This window comes from Papio anubis, chromosome 11, assembly GCF_008728515.1.
Source record: "Papio anubis isolate 15944 chromosome 11, Panubis1.0, whole genome shotgun sequence".
Lineage (NCBI taxonomy): Eukaryota > Metazoa > Chordata > Mammalia > Primates > Cercopithecidae > Papio > Papio anubis.
This window is the reverse complement of record NC_044986.1, coordinates 30,182,173-30,203,705: the sequence shown is the minus strand read 5'-3', so window position 1 is coordinate 30,203,705 and position 21,533 is coordinate 30,182,173. Positions and strand designations below refer to the sequence as shown.

General features: G+C 45.3%; 1 pseudogene; it reads left to right on the top strand.

Moving 5' to 3' along the window:
- The first annotated feature begins 629 nt into the window (after window positions 1-629).
- LOC101002614 lies at window positions 630-1,710 on the top strand (annotated as a pseudogene).
- The last annotated feature ends 19,823 nt before the right edge of the window (window positions 1,711-21,533 follow it).

The following is a 21,533-nucleotide window of genomic DNA, read 5'->3' as shown; positions in this document are numbered from 1 at the left end:
TTGATAAGCCAAATTCACTTACTATTTTTGGGTTCTTCAATGTTGCTATTTTCTCTTTCTCTTAAAATGAAGAATAATATTGTTGATGAAAAAAGCCAAATTCAGGATGGGTATGGTGCCTCATGCCTATAATCCCAGCACTTTGGGAGGCTGAGGTGGGTGGATCACATGAAGTGAGGAGTTCAAGACCATCCTGGCCAATATGGTGAAACCCTGTCTCTACTAAAAATACAAAAATTAGTCAGGCATGGTGGTACGCACCCGTAATCCCAGCTATTCGAGAGTGCCATCGTACTTCAGCCTGGGTGACAGAGCAAGACTCTGTCTCAAGAAAAACAAAACAAAACAAAAAAACTAAACTCTGTAAGATATTTGAAGTGATTTATTCTGAGCCAAATGTGAGAACCATGACCCATGACATAGCCTCAGGAGGTCCTGAGAACGTGTGCCCCAGGTGGTTGGGTTACAGCTTGATTTTATTTATGTTAGGGGATCAGAAGTTACAGGTAGACATTAGTCACTACATTTAGATATACATAGGTTTGGCCCTTCTGCACCGTCATGCCAAGCCAGCATCTGGGCCTGGAACTGGGCTGCAGCCCCTCAGCTTCACCCACCGCCTCCCAACCATGGACCCCTGCAAAGTGAATGAGTTTCGGGCCTTTGTAAAAACATTTTCAGGATCCAAGCATTCTGCACACCGAGGAAATGAGCTTCCTGAGGGAGTGGGTGGAGAGCAGGGAGATAAAGTACCACCTACTACTCAGAAAGGTAAATCAGAAGAAAATACCAAAGAAAAACTTGATAGTAAGAAGGTAGAGGAAGACTTAAAGGCAGACGAAACATCAAGTAGGGAAAGTGAGCTAGAAATTGATAATTAAGGTGTGATTGAACCAGACACTGATGGCCCTCAAGAAATGGGATAACAGAGGTGATGATGGATCAGGCAAATGATAAGAAAGTGGCTGCTATTGAAGCCTTAAATAACAATGAACTGCAGAAAGCCATTGACTTATTCACAGATGCCATCAAGCTGAATCCTCACTTGGCCGTTTTGTATGCCAAGAAAGCCAGTGTCTTCGTCAAATTACAGAAGCCAAATTCCGCCATCTGGGACTGTGACAGAGCCATTGAAATAAATCCTGATTCAGCTCAGCCTTACAAGTGATGATGGAAAGCACATAGACTTCTAGGCCACTGGGAAGAAGCAGCCCATGATCTTGCCCTTGCCTGTAAATTGGATTATGATGAAGATGCTAGTGCAATGCTGAAAGAAGTTCAACCTAAGGTACAGAAAATTGCAGAACATCGGAGAAAGTATGAGCGAAAACTTGAAGAGCAAGAGATCAAAGAAAGAACAGAAAGAGTTAAGAAGGCTCGAGAAGAGCATGAGAGAGCCCAGAGGGAAGAAGAAGCCAGTCAGGAGCTCAGTATGGCTCTTTTCCAGGTGGCTTTCCTGGGGGAATGCCTGGTAATTTTCCCAGAGGAATGCCTGGAATGGGAGAGGGAATGCCTGGAATGGCCGGAATGCCTGGACTCAATGAAATGCTTAGTGATCCAGAGGTTCTTGCAGCCGTGCAGGATCCAGAAGTTATAGTGGCCTTCCAGGATGTGGCTCAGAACCCAGCAAATATGTCAAAATACCACAGCAACCCAAAGGTTATTAATCTTATCAGTAAATTGTCAGCCAAATTTGCAGGTCAAGGGTAATGCCCTTCTGATAAAGCCCTTTCTGAAGGAAAAGCAATCTACATCACCTTATGGATGTTGCAGTAATACAAACCAGTGTACCTCTGACCTTCTCATCAAGAGAGCTGGGGTGCTTTGAAGATAATCCCTACGCCTCTCCCCCAAATGTAGCTAAAGCATTTTACAGTGGTTTGCCATTAGGGTATTCATTCAGATAATGTTTTCCTACTAGGGCAAACTTTAAGCACTTTTTAAACCTCAAAAATATTTAAAACAAATTTAAAGAGACTGTTAATTCTTACAATTTTCTTTACTAATCATTTTGGATGTTTTTTCTTTGAATTATTGGGCAGGGAAGATACTTATGTATGGAAGATTCTTGCTCTAATTTGAGTGGAATCAAAGTTTATTAGTGCGAGGCAAACATAACTCATTTGAGGATAAAGTTTGTGTTGGCTATGTGGTTCCTGAAGTATTCTGACTTGTCTTTTTAAATGCTTTACACCTTTTACTTTAAAAATTTATTTCAGGCTGGGCGTGGTGGCTTACGCCTGAAATCCCAGCACTTTGGGAGGCCGAGGTGGGCAGATCACGAGGTCAGGAGATAGAGACTATCCTGGCTAACACTGTGAAACCCCATCTCTATTAAAAATACAAAAAATTAGCCAGGAATGGTGACGGGTGCCTGTGGTCCCAGCTACTCGGGAGGCTGAGGCAGGAGAATGGTGTGAACCTGGGAGGTGGAGCTTGCAGTGAGCCAAGATAATGCCACTGCACTCCAGCCTGGGCGACAGAGTGAGACTCCGTCTCAAAAAAAAATTTTTTTTATGTCAATAAAACTAACTGGGGCTGGGCGCAGTGGCTCACACCTGTAATCCCAGCACTTTGGGAGGCCGAGGCGGGCAGATCATGAGGTCAGGAGATCGAGACCATCCTGGCTAACATGGTGAAACCCTGTCTCTACTAAAACTACAAAAAAATTAGCCTGGCGTAGTGGTGGGTGCCTGTAGTCCCAGCTACTCAAGAGGCTAAGGCAGGAGAATGGCGTGAACCCAGGAGGTGGAGCTTGCAGTGAGCTGAGGTCACACTACCATACTCCAGCCTAGGCAACAGAGCAAGACTCCATCTCAAAAAAAAAAAAAAAAAAAAAACCTAATTGGGACCACCAGTATTTCAGTAGGACCTGGGTAGGGACTGAAGTACTTGGCAGGGCAGCAGCAATCTTGCTGTGTTTTATATAACATGTATCCTTGGGCAGGCTGCCCTTAAATCTTACACTGTGGTGAAGGGATGATTTTTTTGGTAATGCTGCAGTAGAGTTGGAGTACTTAGCTCTGTTCTTGTCCAGCATATCTAATAAATGTTTCATATTATTTCCACATGGGGAAAAAAAAGATATACATTGATTTGGTCTGATAAGGCAGGACAATTCAAAGTGGGGGGGGGGGGGGGGGGGGTTCCAGGTCATAGGTGGATTCAAAAGATTTTCTGACTGGTAATTGGTTGAAAGAATTAAGTTGTTATTATTTAAAAGTCCAGAATCAATAGAAAGGAGTGTCTGGGTTAAAATAAGGGGTTGTGGAAACCAAGGTTCTTATTATGTAGATGAAGCCTCCAGGTAGCAGGCATCAGAGAAACTAGAAGGTAAATGTCTCTTATCTGACCCAAAAAGGTACCAGACTCTTAATCCCTCCTGGATCAGGAAAAGACCTGGAAAGGGAAAGGGATTCTCTATAGAATGTATATATTTTCCCCCAAAAGAGACTACTTTGCAGGGCCATTTCAAAATATGTCAAAGAAATATGTTTTGGGGTAAAATAATTTCTTTCAGGGCCTGCTATCTATCATGTGGTGCTATACTACAGTCAGGTTGGAATTTGGTATCTTAGTGCTATAGAGTCTTTTGTCACTCAAGATCTCTGTTTTAATGTTAATGCTAGTCAGTTGTGCCTGAATTCCAAAGGGAAGGAGTATAATGAGGCATGTCCAAACCACCACCTCACATCATGGCCTGAACTAGTTTTTTAGGTCTACTTTAGAACCCCCTTGGCCAGGAGGAAGGATCCATTCAGTTGGCTGGGGAGCTTAGAATGTTATTTTTGGTTTCCACGTTTTAGGGGGACAGAAGTAACAGCCAGACATCAATTAATGTATGTATGGTATACAATGGCTTGGTCTGGAAAGGCAGGACAACTTGAATCAAGGGCTTCCAGGTCATAGGCAGATCCAAAGATTTCCTAATTGGCAACTGGTTGAAAGAATTAAAAGTTAATGGCCAGGCATGGTGGCTCACACCTGTAATCCCAGCACCTTGGCTGGGCAGGCAGATCACTTGAGGTCAGGAGTTCAAGACCAGCCTGGCCAACATGATGAAATCCCATCTCTACTAAAAATACAAAAATTAGCCGGGCATGGCCGGGCACTGTGGCTCATGCCTGTAATCCCAGCACTTTGGGAGGCCGAGGAGGGCGGATCACAAGGTCAGGAGATCAAGACCATCCTGTGAATGGTGAAACCCCATCTCTACTAAAAATACAAGAAATTAGCCAGGCGTGGTGGCAGGCACCTGTAGTCCCAGCTACTCGGGAGGCTGAGGTGGGAGAATAGCGTGAACCCAGGAGGCGGAGCTTGCAGTGAGCCAAGATTGCGCCACTGCACTCCAGCCTGGGCTACAGAGTGAGACTCCATCTCAAATAAAAAAAAAAAAAAATAGCTGGGTATGGTGGCACAGGCCTGTAATCCCAGCTACTTGGGAGGCTGAGGCAAGATAATTGCTTGAACCCAGGAGGCAGAGGTTTCAGTGAGCCAAGATCATGCCATTGCGCTCCAGCCTGGGCAACAGAGAAAGACTCCGTCTCAGAAAAAAAAAAGTTATTATCTAAAGACCTGGAATCAATAGAAAGGAGTATCTGAGTTAAAATACGAGGTTGTGGCCAGGCGCAGTGGCTCATGCCTGTAATCCTAGCACTTTGGGAGGCCAAGGCAGGTGGATCACGAGGTCAGGAGATCGAGACCATCCTGGCTAACACTGTGAAACCCCATCTCTACTAAAAATACAAAAAATTAGCTGGGCATGGTGGTGGGTGCCTGTAATCTCAGCTACTCGGGAGGCTGAGGCAGGAGAATGGTGTGAACCCAGGAGGCAGAGCTTGCAGTGAGCCAAGATAGTGCCACTGCCCTCCAGACTGGGTGACAGAGCAAGACTCCATCTCAAAAAAAAAAAAAAAAAAAAAAAATTGGGGTTGTGCAGACCAAGGTTCTTATTATGTAGATGAAGTCTCATAGGTGGCTGCCCTTAGAGGCAAAAAAACTGGAAAGGAAAGGAGATTCTAGATTGTAGGAGATCTAGAATGTAGATTTTCTCTACTGGAGACAAATGCTGCAGGGCCATTTCAAAATATGTCAAATAAATATATTTTGGGGTAAAATACTTTAATTTATTTCAGGGCCTGCTATCTGTCATGTGATGCTATACTAGAATCTGGTTAGAATATGGTATCTTATTGCTACAAAGAGTGTTTTGTCACTCTTAAGATCTCTATTTTAATGTTAATGTTGGTTAGTTGTGCCTGAATTCCAGAGAAAGGAGAGTATAATGAGGCATGTTGGATCTTCCCCTTCCCATCAAGGCCTGAACTAGTTTTTCAGGTTTACTTTGGAATCACCATGGCCAAGAGGAGGGGCCCACTCAGTCAGATGAGAGGCTTAGCATTTTATTTTTGGTTTAGAATATATATATTATATATATATTCTATATATATAGTATATATATGTGTGTGTGTTTGTGTGTGTGTGTGTGTGTGTGTGTATATATATATATAATGTTACAAAAAATTATCCTGCTTTGGTGGCACAGGCCTGTAGTCTCAACTACTTGGGAAACTGAGATGGGAGGATCCCTTGAGGCCTGGGAGGTCAAGACTGCAATGAGCCATCATCACACCACTGTATTTCTTTTTTTTTTTTTTTTTTTTTTGTGTTTTTTTTTTTTTCTGTCACCCAGGCTGGGGTGCAGTGGCCGGATCTCAGCTCACTGCAAGCTCCGCCTCCCGGGTTTAGGCCATTCTCTTGCCTCAGCCTCCCGAGTAGCTGGGACTACAGGCGCCCGCCACCTCGCCCGGCTAGTTTTTTTTTGTATTTTTTAGTAGAGATGGGGTTTCACTGTGTTAGCCAGGATGGTCTCGATCTCCTGACCTCGTGATCCGCCCGTCTCGGCCTCCCAAAGTGCTGGGATTACAGGCTTGAGCCACTGCGCCCGGCCTCACACCACTGTATTTCTAACCTGGGCAACAGAGCAAGACTCTGAAGGAAAAAAAAAAAAAGGAAGAAAAACAGAGGAAAGAAAGAGAGGAAAGAAAGAAAGAAGCAAAATGTATACATTATTTTCACAAAATAAACACATCTATGTAACCACCACCCAAATCAAGATATAAAATAAAACCTGGCTGGATGCCATGGCTTATTCCCATAATATCAGTACTTTGGGAGGCTAAGTGGGCAGGGTTATTTGAGCTCAGGAGTTCTAGACCAGCCTGGGCCACATAGTGAGACCTTGTCTCTACAAAAAATAAAATTTTTAAAAATTAGCCAGTTACAGTGCCTCATGCCTATAGTCGCAGCTGCTCCAGAGGCTAAGGTGGGAGGATGGCTTGTGACTGGGAGGTCAAGGCTGCAGTGAGCCAATATTTGGCCACTGTTCTCCAGCCTGGACTACAAAGCAAGACCTTGTCTCAAAAAATAAATAAACAAACAAAATAAAATACAATCAGAAGCTTCAGAACTCACCACATGACCCTTCCCAGACAATGTTTCACCTCCTACTATTAATCATTCAGACTAGTAATGAATAATCTCCAGTCTGATTTCCAGTTCCAAAGATGTGGGGTTTTTGCCTGTTTTTGAAATATATATAAATAGACTCATAGAGTATGCTTGTCTTTGTCTGGCTTCTTTCTTTCTTTCTTTCTTTTTTTTTTTAAGGAGTTTCACTCTTGTTGTGCAGGCTGGAGTGCAATGGCACAATCTCAGCTCACTGTAACCTCTGCCTCCCAGGGTCTGTGTGACTTCTTTCACTTAACATTATATTTGTAAGATACATAGCAATTGTATATTTTCATTGCTCTGTAACATTCCATTGTATGAATATAATATAATTCATTCATTTTTTTAAAAACTATGGCTGGGCATGGTGGCTCATGCCTGTAATTCCAGCACTTTGGGAAGCTGAGGTGGGTGGATCACCTGAGGCCAGGAGTTTAAGACCAGCCTGGCCAACATGGTGAAACCCCATCTCTACTAAAAATACAAAAAATTAGCCGGACGGGCTAGGCATGGTGGATCATGCCTGTAATCCCAGCACTTTGGGAGGCCAAGATGGGTGGATCACGATGTCAGGAGATCGAGATCATCCTGGCCAACATGGTGAAACTTGGTCTGTACTAAAAATACAAAAATTAGCTGGGCATGGTGGTGCGCGCTTGTAATCCCAGCCACTTGAGAGGCTGAAGCAGGAGAATCGCTTGAACCCAGGAGGCGGAGGTTACAGTGAGCTGAGATCACGCCACTGCACTCCACCCTGGCGACAGAGCAAGACTCAATATAAAAAAAAAAAAAAAAAAAAAAAAAATTAGCCGGTTGTGGTGGTGGGTGCTTGTAATCCCAGCTATTCGGGAGGCTGAGGCAGGAGAATCATTTGAACCCAGGAGGCAGAGGTTGCAGTGAGCTGAGACTGCACCACTGCACTCCAGGCTGGGCAACAAGAGCAAAATTCCATCTCAAAAAACAATAATAATAATTAGCTGGGCATGGTGGCACACGCCTGTAATCCCACTACTTGGATCATGGAGGAAGACATCCCCCTTGCTATTCTCATGATAGCTCTCATGAGATCTGGTTGTTTAAAAGTGTGTAGCACTTTCCCCTTCACTTTCTCTCTCCTACTCTACCACGTGAAGATGTGCCTGCTTCCCCTTCCCCTTCCGCCATGATTGTAAGTTTCCTAAGGCCTCCTCAGCCATGCTTCCTGTACAGCCTGCAGAACTGTGAGTCAATTAAACCTCTTTTCTTCAGAAATTACCCAGTCTCAGATAGTTCTTTATAGCAATGTGAGAGAGGTCTAATACAACTACACACTTTTTTGTTTTTTGTTTTGTTTTGTTTTTTGAGATGGAGTCTCGCTCTGTCACCCAGGCTGGAGTGCAGTGGCGCGATCTTGGCTCACTGCAAGCTCTGCCTCCCAGGTTCATGCCATTCTCCTGACTCAGCCTCCTGAGTAGCTGGGAATACAGGTGCAGGCCACCACGCCTGGCTAACTTTTTTGTATTTTTAGTAGAGACAGGGTTTCACTGTGTTAGCCAGGATGGTCTCAATCTCCTGACCTTGTGATCCACCCGCCTTGGCCTCCCAAAGTGTTGGGATTACAGGCATGAGCCACTGTGCCCAGCCATGCTACACACTTTTAAACAACCAGATCTCATGAGAATAGCACCAAAGGGGAAAATCTATTCCCCTAATCCAATCACCTCCCACCAAGCCCTACCTCCAGCACTGCGGATTATAATTTGACATGAGATTTGGGTAGGGACACAGATCCAAACCATATCATTCTGTCCCCGGCCCCACCCAAATCTCATATCCTTACATTTCAAAATACAATCATGCATTCTCAATAGGCCCCCAAAGTCTTTTTTTTTTTTTTTTTTTTTTTTAGTAGAGACGGGTTTTCCCCATGTTCCCCAGGTTGGGCTCAATCTCCTGACCTCGTGATCCACCCGCCTCGGCCTCCCAAAGTGCTGGGATTACAGGCTTGAGCCACCGCGCCCGGCCTTGCCCCCAAAGTCTTAAGTCATTTCAGCATTAACTCAAAAGTCCACAGTCCCAAATCTCATCTGAGACAAGGCAAGTCCCTTCTCCCTCTGAGCCTGTAAAATAAAAAACAGGTTAGTTACTCCCAAGATACAATGAGGGTACAGGCATTGGGTAAATATTCCCATTCCAAACGGGAGAAATTGGCCAAAAGAAAGAGGCTACAGGCTCCATGCACGTTTGAAACCCAGCAAGGTAGTCATTAAATGTTTTTTGTTGTTGTTGTTGTTGTTTTTAAGACGGAGTCTTGCTCTGTCACCCAGGCTGGAGTGCAGTGGCACGATCTCAGCTCACTGCAGCCTCTGCCTCCTGGATTCAAGTGATTCTTCTGTCTCAGCCTCCCAAGTAGCTGGGACTACAGTCAAGTGCCACCACGCCTGGCTAATTTTTGTATTTTTAGTAGAGATGGGGTTTCACCATATTGGCCAGGCTGGTCTCGAACTCCTGACCTCATGATCCACCCACCTTGGTCTCCCAAAGTGCTGAGATTACAGGAATGAGCTACCGTGCCCGGCTGAATCTTAAAGCTCCAAAATAATTTCCTTTGACTCCATGTCTCACATCCAGTGCACTTTGGTGCAATGGGTGGGCTCCCAAGGCCTTGGGCAACTCCACCCCTGAGGCTTTCCAGGGTACAGCCCCCATGGTGGCTTTCACAGGCTGGAATTGAGTGCCTACAGCTCTTCCAGGTAAAAGGTGCAAACTGCCAGTGGATCTACCATTCTGGGGTCTGAAGGATGGTGGTCCTCTTCTCACAGTTCCATTAAGCAGTACCCCAGTGGGGATTCTGTGTAGGGGCTCCACTGCCCTAGTAGAGGTTTTCTATAAGGCTCCACCTCTACAGCAGGCTTCTGCCTGGACATCAAGGCTTTTCCATGAATCCTCTGAAACTAGGCAGAGGCTCCCAAACCTCAACTCTTGTACTCTGTGCACCAGCAGGCTTAGCATCACATGGAAGCTGCCAAGGCTTATGGCTTGCACCTTCTGGAGCAGTGGCTGGAGCTATATCTGATGCCCTTTTAGCTGCAGCTGGAGCTGGAGTGGCTGGGATACAGGGAGCAGTGTCCTGAGGCTGTACAGGGTCACAGGGCCCTGGGCCTGGCCCACAAAGCCTTTCTTCCCTCCTAGGCCTCAGGGCCTGTGGTGAGAGGGGCTGCCACAAAGGTTTCTGAAATGCCTTTGAGGCCTTTTTCCCATTGTCTTGGCTATCAGCATTTGGCTCCTCTTTACTTAAGCTAATTTGTGTAGGGAGCTTGAATTCCTCCCCCTGAAAATGGGTTTTTCTTTTCTACATGGGCCTGGCTGCAAATTTTCCAAACTCTTACAACCTGCTTCCCTTTTAAATACAAGTTCCAGTTTTATGTCATTTCTTTGCTCATGCATATGAACATAGTGGTCAGAAGCAGCCAGGCCACATCTTGATTGCTTCGCTGCTGAGAAGTTTCCCCACCAGATACCCTAAATCATCACTCTCAAGTTTAAAGTGCCACAGACTCCTAGCACAGGGGCACAATGCCTGCAACTTCTTTGCTAACACACAACTAAAGTGACCTTTGCTCCAGTTTCCAATAAGTTCCTCATTTCCATCTGAGACCTCCTCAGCCTGGACTTCATTGTCCAGGTCACTATCAGCATTTTGGTCACAACCATTTAACCAGTTTCTAGGAAGTTCCAACTTTTTTCTCATCTTCCTGTCTTCATCTGAGCCCTCCAAGCTGTTCCAACTTCTGCCCCTTATCCAGTTCTCAAGCCGCTCCCACATTTTCAGGTATCTTTATAGCAATGCCACACTCCCAGTACCAATTTTCTGTATTAGTCTGTTCTTACCTTGCTATAAAGAAATACATGAGATTGGGTAATTTGTAAAGAAAAGAAGTTTAATTGGTTCACAGTTCTGCAGGTTGTACTGGAAGCATGAAGCCTTCTGGGAGGTCTCAGGAAACTTTAAATCATGGTGGAAGGCAAAGGGGAAGCAGGCATGTCTTATGTGGCTGGAGCAAGAGGAAGAGATCGGGGGAAGTGGTATACAGTTGTTTTTTTTTTCTTTTTTGAGATGGAGTCTCACCCTGTCACCTGGGCTGGAGTGCAATGGCACAATCTTGGCTCACCGCAACCTCTGCTGCCTGGGTTCAAGCGATTCTCCTGCCTCACCCTCCCAAGTAGCTGCGATTACAAGTGCCTGTCACCACACCTGGCTAATTTTTGTATTTTTAGTAAGATGGGGTTTCACCATCTTGGCCAGGCTGGTCTTGAACTGCTGACCTTGTGATCCACCTGCTTCAGCCTCCCAAAGTGCTGGGATTACAGGCGTGAGCCACTGTACCCATCTGGAAGTGATACACACTTTTTTTTTTTTTTTTGAGACGGAGTCCCGCTCTGTCACCCAGGTTGGAGTGCAATGGAGCCATCTTGGCTCACTACAAGCTCCGCCTCCAGGGTTCACACCATTCTCCTGCCTCAGCCTCCCAAGTATCTGGGACTACAGGCGTCTGCCACTATGCCCGGCTAATTTTTTTGTATTTTTAGTAGAGACGGGGTTTCACCATGTTAGCCAGGATGGTCTCGATCTCCTGACCTCGTGATCCACCCATCTTGGCCTCCCAAAGTGCTGGGATTACTGGCGTGAGTCACTGCGCCCAGCTGGAAGTGGCACACGCTTTTTAAAAACCAGATCTCGTGAGAACTCTATCATGAGCATAGCACCAAAGGGGACATCCGACCCCATGGCCCAATTATTTCCCATCAATCCCCACCTCCCATATTGGAGACTACAATTCAACATGACATTTGGGCAGGGACACAGATCCAAACCATATCATTCCTGTAAGCCCAGCACTTTGGGACGCCAAGGCAGGTGGATCACTTGAGCCCAGGAGTTCAAGACCAACCTGGGCAACACAGGGAAACCCTGTCTCTACAAAAAATACAAAAATTAGCTGGGGGTGGTGGCACATGCCAGTAGTCTCAGCTACTCAGGAGGCTGAAGTAAGAGAACTGCTTCAGCCCAGAAGGCAGAGACAGAGGTTGCAGGGAGCCAAGATCACACCACTACACTCCAGCCTGCGTGACAGGACAAGATGCTGTCACAAAAAAAAAAAAAAAAGAATATTCGTTATCCATGGGAGAAGGTCAAAATATCAACATTAACAGAAGCTGGGAAGAAGTTGATCCCAACCCTCAAGGATCACTTTGAGAGATTCAAGACTTCAGTGAAGGAAGTTACCACAGATATGAGGAAATAGAAAGAGAACTAGAATTAGAAGCGGAGCAATTCAGATGTGACTGAATTGCTGTAATCCCATAATAAAACTTAAATAGATGAGGAGTTGCTTCATATGGACAAGCAAATAAAGTGATTACTTGAAATAGAATCTATTCCTGGTGAAGATGCTGTGAACATTGCGGAGATGTTAACAAAGCATTTAGAATATTACATAAACTAGCCAGGGCGTGGTGGCTTACACCTGTAATCCCAGCACTTTGGGAGGCTGAAGCAGGCAAATTGCTTGAGCCCAGGAGTTCGAGTCCAGCCTAGGCAACACAGCAAAACCCCATCTCTACAAAATATATCAAAATTAGCCAGGTGTGTTGGTGCATGCCTGTTGTCCAAGCTACTCAAAAGGCTGAAGTGGGAGGATTGCTTGAGCCCAGAAGGCGGAACTTGCAGTCGGCCGAGATGGTGCCACTGCACTCCAACCTAGGTGAAAGAGTGGGGCTCTGTCTCAAAAAAAAGAGAATATAAGATTAAAAAGTTTATTATGCTGGGCACGGTGGCTTTGGCTCATGCCTGTAATCCCAGCACTTTGGGGGGCCGAGGCAGGCAGATCATTTGAGGTCAGGAGTTCGAGACCAGCCTGGCCAACATGGTGAAACTCTGCCTCTACTAAAAATACAAAATTTAGCTGGCATGGTGGCACATACTTATAATCCCAGCTACTCGGGAGGCTGAGGCAGGAAAATTGCTTGAACTTGGAATGCAGAGGTTACAGTGAGCCAAGATCGTGCCACAGTACTAGAGTATGGGTGACAGAGTGAGACTCCATCTCAAAAAAAAGAAAAAAAAAGTTTATTACACAAACTTAGCTGGCAAAGCAGCAGGGTTTAAGAGGATTGACTCCAATTTTGAAAGAAGCTTGGGCCGGGCACAGTGACTCACGCCTGTAATCCCAGCACTTTGGGAGGCTGAGGCGGGTGGATAAGCTGAGGTCAGAAATTCAAGACCAGCCTGGTTAACATGGTGAAACCCCATCTCTATTAAATATACAAAAATTAGCCGGGCGTGGTGGTGGGCGCTTGTAATCCTGGCTACTCATGAGGCTGAGGCAGGAAAATTTCTTAAACCCGGGAGGCAGAGGTTGCAGGAAGCCGAGATAGAGCCATTGCATTCCAGCCTGGGCAACAAGAGCAAAACCACCGGTCTAGTAAGTCAGCAGCCATCAAGATGGAGCAAGACTCTCCATCAGCAAAAACATTAAAGGCTCAGATATTTGTTAGCACTATTTAGCAACAAAGTATTTTTAAATTAAGGTATACTTTTAAAAGACATAATGCTATTACACAATCAAACTACTGCACACTTAATAGACTACAATAACATAGCTTTGATATAGACTGAGAAACAAAAATCATGTGACTCACTTTATTGCTTTATTATGATTGTCTGGAATGGAATCCATGATATCTCCGAGGTATACCTGCAATTGCAAACCTCAAAACAAAGTTAGCACATCCAGGGTTTCCCAGAAGTATTTGAACATGAAATTGTTTTTTTCTATAACACATCCTATGAGACTAATATTTTCCCTAGGAAAAGCTGGCCTGGAGCAATGGTCTTCAAACTGTTCCTCAAAGCTCTAGGGTCCCAGATAGTGGCTCAGTGTTACATGAGGGATGAAAATAAAGTCAACTGGATCCCTAGTTCTCCTTCCACACAACACCTCCACTTTAATCCGTTTTATGAAGGGGTTCCACCTAAGGATCTATGTGTATGTATATATGTACGTATACATACATTTTACATGTACTACCTATTTTCTATGTATACTATTAGCTGAAAATAGGTCTATATTGGAAAAAAGGGTTTGGTTCCTTTTAAAACTGTTTTTGAAAGCTACCAGCCTAGGCTCTAGAGGACCTCTCAGGTTCCAAGCTACAAGGGCTTGCTAACCTTACCCAAAGTTCATGCTTTTGCTGCTGATGTCTTTCCAGACTGTCAAAGGGCTGTCCACCTGTTCTGGTTTTCCAAGTGGTGGTGTGGAGGGGGCTCAAAAAGGGATCACTGACAGTAGCTCAACACAGATCAGGTGGCTTAGTCCACAGGCACTTGCTGTGGAATCACAGGCTGAAAATAGACCATTACATGCCACAAAAGTCTTAAATTGCTTCTAACCAGGCAGTGTAGTGAAGGGATTAAGAGCATGGATTCCACAGCCAAACTCCCTGGCTTCAACTCTTGGCTCTGCTGCTAACCAGCTGTGACCTTGGGCAAGTTTCTTAACACCCTCATGTCTTAGTTTCCTCATCTTTAAAATGGAAGTGAAGATAATAATGTTTGTTAAATAAAACCAATATGTCTGGGCGCTGTGGCTCACACATGTAATCCCAGCACTTCAGCAGGCCGAGGAGGGCAGATCACTTGAGGTCAGAGGTTCGAGACTAGCCTGGCCAACATGGTGAAGTCTCGCCTCTACTAAAAATACAAAAATTAGCCAGGTGCGGTGGCAGGTGCCTGTAATCCCAGCTATTTGGGGGGCTGAGGCAGGAGGATCAAACCCAAGAGGCGAGAGGCTGCAGTGAGCTGAGATTGGGCCACTGCACTCCAGCATGGGTGACAGAGTGGGACTCCATCTCAAACAACAACAACAACAACAACAACAACAACAAACACAAACAAGCTGGGCACGGTGGCTCACGCCTGTAATCCCTGCACTTTGGGAGGCCGAGGCAGGTGGATTACCTGGGGTCAGGAGTTCAAGACCAGCCTGGCCAACATGGTGAAGCCGTGTCTCTACTAAAAATAAAAAAAATTAGCTAGGCATGGTGGCACACACCTGTAATCCCAGCCACTTAGGAGGCTGAGGCAGGAGAATTGCTTGAACCTGGGAGGCAGAGGTTGCAGTGAGCTGAGATCCCGCCACTGCACTCCAGACTGGGCAACAAGAGCAAAACTCCATCTCAAAACACACACACACAGACACACACACAAACAAAAACCAACAACAACAATAATAAAAAAAAAACCCAACGTGACAATGGCTCTTCTCTTTTCTTTCTACATGAACTTATGAGTGGCAAGGCCCAACTCTGGGCATTTTGATTCTTTAGTGTTGAATATTCTATCGCTACTCTCAAGGTGAGGCCTCCCATAACCCTGAAGATCCTGGAGTTACAGGGCCTTACTCCTGGTCCTCCAAAATGGGGAGGTGATTAGCAGAATTGGAATTCCTTGGATCAGTAATATTTGAAAAGCAATTTTGAGGATTTACCCAGGATGGCCATCTGTTAACTCTGCCATTCAGCATATCAAAATAAACTGCCATCTACTGTCAGCACTAATTCATGAAAGGTAATTTTTTGTTTGTTTTTTGAGATGGAGTCTCACTCTGTCACCCAGGCTGGAGTGCAGTGGAACCATCTCAGCTCACTGCAACCTCTGTCTCCTGGGTTCAAGTGATTCTCCTGCCTCAGCCTCCCAAGTAACTGGGATTATAGGTGCCTGCCACCATGCCCAGGTAATTTTTGTATTTTTAGTAGAGACGGAGTTTCACCATGTTGGCCAGGCTGGTTTTAAACTCTCCTGACCTCAGGTGATCCACCCACCTTAGCCTCCCAAAGTGCTGAGATAAGAGGAGTGAGCCACTGCGCCCATCCAAAATGTAATTTTAACACCAAAAAAGTAAAAAGAACATAATCTCAGAATAAGACAGGACTTTAATCACATTTACTTTAGTAAAAAATAATTTCCAGATTTTTTTTTTTCTATTTCATCTTGAGCCAGTGGCCAAGGGCCAACCTCTACCTGTGACTCAGCATTTGGCTGTCTGACTACTGGGCCTGTCTGACTATTCCTGGACACACTGGGCATTATAACTAAATGCCTCCCTGAATGACCAAGACTCAAAGCTGGTCTGAGCATCACACTTTGCAAAAGTAAGGATTTTGCTGATTCCAGAGAGTGCAACTGTGCTCAGAGGTGGCTGACCACAGGTAATCGGGAAGAGGTATTTATTTATTTATTTATTTATTTATTTATTTATTTTTGAGACAGAGTCTCGCTATGTTGCCCAGGCTGGAGTGCAGTGATGCGATCTCGGCTCACTGCAAGCTCCACCTCCAGGGTTCACGCCGTTCTCCTGCCTCGGTCTCACGAGTAGCTAGGACTACAGGCTCCCACCACCATGCCCAGCTAATTTTTTTTTTTTTTTTTTTTTTTGTATTTTTAGTAGAGACAGGGATTCACTGTGTTAGCCAGGATGGTCTCGATCTACTGACCTCGTAATCCGCCCACCTCGGCCTCCCAAAGTGCTGGGATTACAGGCGTGAGCCACCGCACCTGGCCAGGAAGAGGTATTTTAGTTGTTCCCTGTAGCATTTAATGGGACCACTAAGAACCTTGACTCCAAGTCCAAGAAGCCAAGAAGAACTCTGAGCTACCTGGGTGTGAAGAGTTTTTCTGCCCCCAACAGAGAGTTAGGATATAGGGACCCCATGCTGACCCTTCGTGTTAACACACTGTGACTTTTGGTAAGGCCCTTAACCATTCAGACTTGGTTTGCTTATCCGCAAAGTAGAGGCAGTAAGACCTACTCTGCATTTCTCAAGATTATGCGGAGACTCAAGTAATGGCTGTGAATGTGGTTTTAAAGCACAGTACAGTGATAAGGGAATGAATATATGTAACTCTCAGCCCCTACCTTGTTCTAGCCAGGGTCCCAGGTGCCCCCACTACGATTATAGCAAGGGGCCAGGCACAATGGCTCATTCCTGTAATCCCAGCACTTTGGGAGGCCAAGGTGGGAGGATCACTTGAGCCCAGAATTTCCAACTAGCCTGGGCAACATAGTGAGACCCCCACTGGCACAAACATTAAAAAAAAAAAAAGGGCCGGGCGCGGTGGCTCACGCCTGTAATCCCAACACTTTGGGAGGCCCAGACGGGCAGATCATGAGGTCAGGAGATTGAGACCATCCTGGCTAACACGGTGAAACTCTGTCTCTACTAAAAATACAAAAAAAATTAGCCGTGCGTGGTGGCGGGCGCCTGTAGTCCCAGCTACTCAGGAGGCTGCGGCAGGAGAATGGCGTGAACCCAGGAGGCAGAGCTTGCAGTGAGCCGAGATTGTGCCACCGCACTCCAGCCTGGGCGACAGAGCGAGACTCCGTCTCAAAAAAAAAAAAGAAAAAAGATTAGCCAGGCACAGTTGCACATACACGTAGGTCTAGCTGCTCAGGAGGCTAAAGGAGGAGCTCAAGGTTTCAGTGAGCTGTGATTGCACCGCTGTATTCCAGCCTGGGCGACAGAGCAGGACTCTGTCTCTTGGGGGGAAAAAAAAAAAAAAACGGATTATACCAAGTACCAAGGACTCTTTCCTCCTCCCTTTCCTTTAGCCATAGTACAGCACTCCTGGGTATCTAGACTCCCAGGCCTTGGGTTAGAGCTGTAGAGTAGGGAAGAACCATTGTTTTCTCTTTCTCAGAGCACTGGTCCCCAGGTTTCTCCTGGATGAAGTGAGCTGCTAAATTTAAACACTCAGGAATCCACAAATACTCTTGGAATTCCAGCTTAGTGAGCTTGTTCAATAATGCTTCCTGTTAAACTAACAAAGGGTGATAGCAGAAAAATGCCCGGAGACATTCCATTCCCCTGCGTCCAGGGAATTCTGCAGCTCAACTTTCTAGTAGTGTGTTAGATTAGAAAGAAACTTTAGATTGGTGTTTCTCAATTCTGGCTGAACATTAGAATCACCAGGGGAGCCTCTGCAAAATGCCCATGCCCAAGTTGTGCCTCACACCAATTAAGTCAGAATTTTTAGCAGAGGGACCCAGATATTAGCTTTTTTTTTTTTTTTTTTTGAGACAGAGTCTCGCTCTGTCACCCAGGCTAGAGTACAGAGGCACGATTTCGGCTCACTGCACCCTCCACCTCCGGGTTCCAGCGATTATCCTGCCTCAGCCTCCCAAGTAGCTGGGACTACAGGCGCCCACCATCACACCCAGATAATTTTTCATATTTTTAGTAGAGATGGGGTTTCACCATATTGGTCAGGCTGGTCTCGAACTCCTGACCTTGTGATCCACCCGCCTCAGCCTCCCAAAGTGCTGAGATTACAGGCATGAGTCACCACACCCAGCTAATTTTTGTATTTTTAGTAGAGACAGGTTTTCACCATGTTGGCCAGGATGGTCTCGATCTGTTGACCTTGTCATCGCCTGCCTCAGCCTCCCAAAGTGCTGGGATTACAGGCGTGAGCCACCGTGTCTGGCCAATATTAGCATTTTTAAAGCTCCCCAGGTGATTACGAAGTGTAGCCTATTTTGGGAACCACGACTCTAGGTGATCCAGGGAGAAGGAAAAGCAGGCCTTAGGAATTTAAGATTTTTGTGTAAAGTCATACTGCTGATTAGAGTTTGAGATCTCAATTCAACAAGCTGGTGACAGCAATGTCTGATTTTCATTGGGCATTTTACTCTGATCCAGAGTAAGCACTAAGCACTTTACAAACACAATTTAATTAATCTTCACAGTGATCCTATGAGAAAACAGGCCCAGAGAGTTTGAATAGTTTGCTGAATGTCAAAGAAACTAAATAGTGGCAGAGATCCAGTTCAACTGTTCAACCATGGTTTGAGCAGCATGCAGATGACAAGATACGAATAGGAACTTTGCCCTTAAGGAATGTAGAGTCTAGTGGGAGGAACAGGAAGCCCGTAAGCCAACAATTAAAACACAATCTGATAAGGGTTACCATAAAATTAAAGGTTGGCTGGGCATAAACCCAACACTTTGGAAGGTCAAGGCAGGTGGATCACGAAATCAGGAGTTCAAGACCAGCCTGGCCAAGATGGTGAAACCCCATCTCTACTAAAAATACAAAAATTAGCCAGGCATGGTGGCGGGTACCTGTAATCCCAGCTACTCGGGAGGCTGAGGCAGAGAATTGCTTGAACCCGGGAGGCAGAGGTTGCAGTGAGCCGAGATCAGCCACTGCACTCTAGCCTGGGCGACAGAGCAAGACTCCATCTCAAAAATAAATAAATAAATAAAATAAAATTAAATTAAATTAAATTAAATTAAATTAAAGGTTACCAAGGAAGGCACATAACTGTGGAACAGCCAAGGAGGCCTCCCAGAGGAAGAAGTACTTGAAGGAAGCTTTAAAGGATGAGTGGAAGTTAGTTTAGTGAAAAGCAAGGTAGGGAGGAAGCAGACCTAGCAAGTGCAAAGGTGATTTTGGAGAGCAAGGTGAATGCTTGCAGCTGTGCAGCAAATTCAGAATGACAACAGATTGCCTTGTTAGTGAGAGAGGAGACTGAGGAAGTATGAAGACCAGATCATTCAGCTAAGAAGTTTAAAAGAAAGAAGCATTCCAGGATTACAAAGAGGACAGTGAAAGGATCAACCATATACAAGTGTGTGTTTAAAAGATTATTGGAGGTTGGGCATGGTGGCTCATGCCTATTGCGCCCAGCACTTTGGGAGGGTGAGACAGGCAGATCACTTGAGCTTGGGAGTTCAAAACAAAATAGGGCAACAGGATGAAATCCCATCTCTACAAATAGTACAAAAATTAGCTGGGTGTTGTTGCATGCACCTGTAGTCCTAGCTACTAGGGAGGCTGAGGCGGGAGGATCACCTGAGCCTGGAGAGGTGGAGGCTGCAGTGAGCCATGATCGTGCCACTGCACTCCAGCCTGGGCAACAGAGTGACACTCTGTCTCAAAAAAAAAAAAAGAAAGATTGATTACTGGAGGCCATGAACATGACACCAAAAACATAGGTAACAACAGAAAAAAACAGGCAAATTAGGCTACATAAAAACTTAAGGACTTTTGGACATCAAAGTATACTATCAACAGAATGAAAGGGCAACTCACATAATGGTAGAAAATATTTGCAAATCATATATCTGATAAGGGCTAATATCCGGAATGCATAGAAGACTCCTATATATAAAAAAAAAAATGCCGGGCGCGGTGGCTCACGCTTGTAATCCCAGCACTTTGGGAGGCCGAGGCAAGTGGATCACCTGAGGTCGGGAGTTCAAGACCAGCCTGACCAACATGGAGAAACCCCGTCTCTACTAAAAATACAAAATTAGCCGGGGTGGTGGCACATGCCTGTAATCCCAGCTACTCGGGAGGCTGAGGCAGGAGAATCGCTTGAACCCGGGAGGCAGAGGTTGCGGTGAGCCGAGATCGCGCCATTGCACTCCAGCCTGGGCACAAAGAGCGAAACTCTGTCTCAAAAACAAACAAACAAACAAACAGCCCAATTAAAAAATGGGCAATGTCAGCAGGGTGCGGTGGCTCACACGTATAATCCTACCACTTTGGGAGGCTGGGGCAGGTGAATCACCTGAGCTCAGGAGTTCTAGACCAGCCTGACCAACATGCGAAAACCCAACTCTACTAAAAATACAAAAATTAGACAGGCATGGTGGCGTGTGCCTGTAGTCCCAGCTACTCGGGAAGCTGAGGCAGCAGAATCACTTGAACATGGGAGGCAGAGGTTGCAGTGAGCTGAGATCGCGCCACTGCACTCCAGCCTGGGTGACAGAGCAAGACTGCATCTCAAAAAAAAAAAAAAAAATTCCAAAGTCCTTAAATTAGACATTTCTCCAAATAAGATATACAAATGGCCAATAAGCACATGAAAAGATGTTCAACATCAGTAATCATTAGGGAAATGCAAATCAAAACCGCAAGATACAGTATCGCCTCACACCCAGTATGATGGCTATTTTAAAGACAAACAACAACAACAAAAAAACAGAAAATAACAACTGCTGGTAAGGATGTAGAGAAACTGGATCCCTGCATAGTGCTGGTGGGAGTGTAAAGCGGTACAAACCACTGTGTATGGTGGCTCCTCAAAAAATTAAAAATAAAATTGCCATATGATCCAGCAATTCCACTTCTGGGCACACCTCAAAAAGAAAACAGGGTCTTGGCCTGGCATGGTGGCTCATGCCTGTAATTCCAATGCTTTGGGAGGCCAAGGTGGGTGGATCATCTGAGATCAGGAGTTTGAGACCAGACGGGCCAACATGGTCAAACCCCATCTCTACTAAAAATACAAAAAAAAAAAAAAATTAGCCAGCTGTGGTGGTGCATGCGTGCAGTCCCAGCTACTTGGGAGGCTGAGGCAGGAGAATCACCTGAACCCAGGAGGTGGAGGTTGTAGTGAGCCGAGATTGCACCACTGCACTCCAGCCTGGATGACAGAGCAAGACTGTGTCTCAAAAAAAAAAATCAAAAAAAAAAAAAAAAAGAAAGCAGGGTCTTGAAGAGACACTGTATACTTAAGTTCCTAACAGCATTATTCATGATAGCCAAAAGGCAGAAGCAACTCAAGTGCCCATCAGCAGACGAATGGATAAACAAAATGTGACATATACACACACACCCAAACCACTGGATTATTCAGCCTTAAAAATGAAGGATATTCTAACATATGCTACAATATGGAAGAACCTTGAAGACATTATGCTAAGTGAAATAACCCAGTCACAAAAGGATGCATCCTGTATAGCTCTGCTTACATGAGGTACCTAGAGCAGTCAAATGTATGGAGATATAAAGCAGATGATGGGGCTGGGCGCAGTTGCTCACACCTGTAATCCCAGCACTGTGGGAGGCCAAGGCAGGCGGATCACCTGATGTCAGGAATTTGAGAGTAGACTGGCCAACATGGTGAAACCCCATCTCTACTAAAAATACAAAAAAAAAAAAAAAAAATAACTGGGAGTGGTAGTAGGTGACT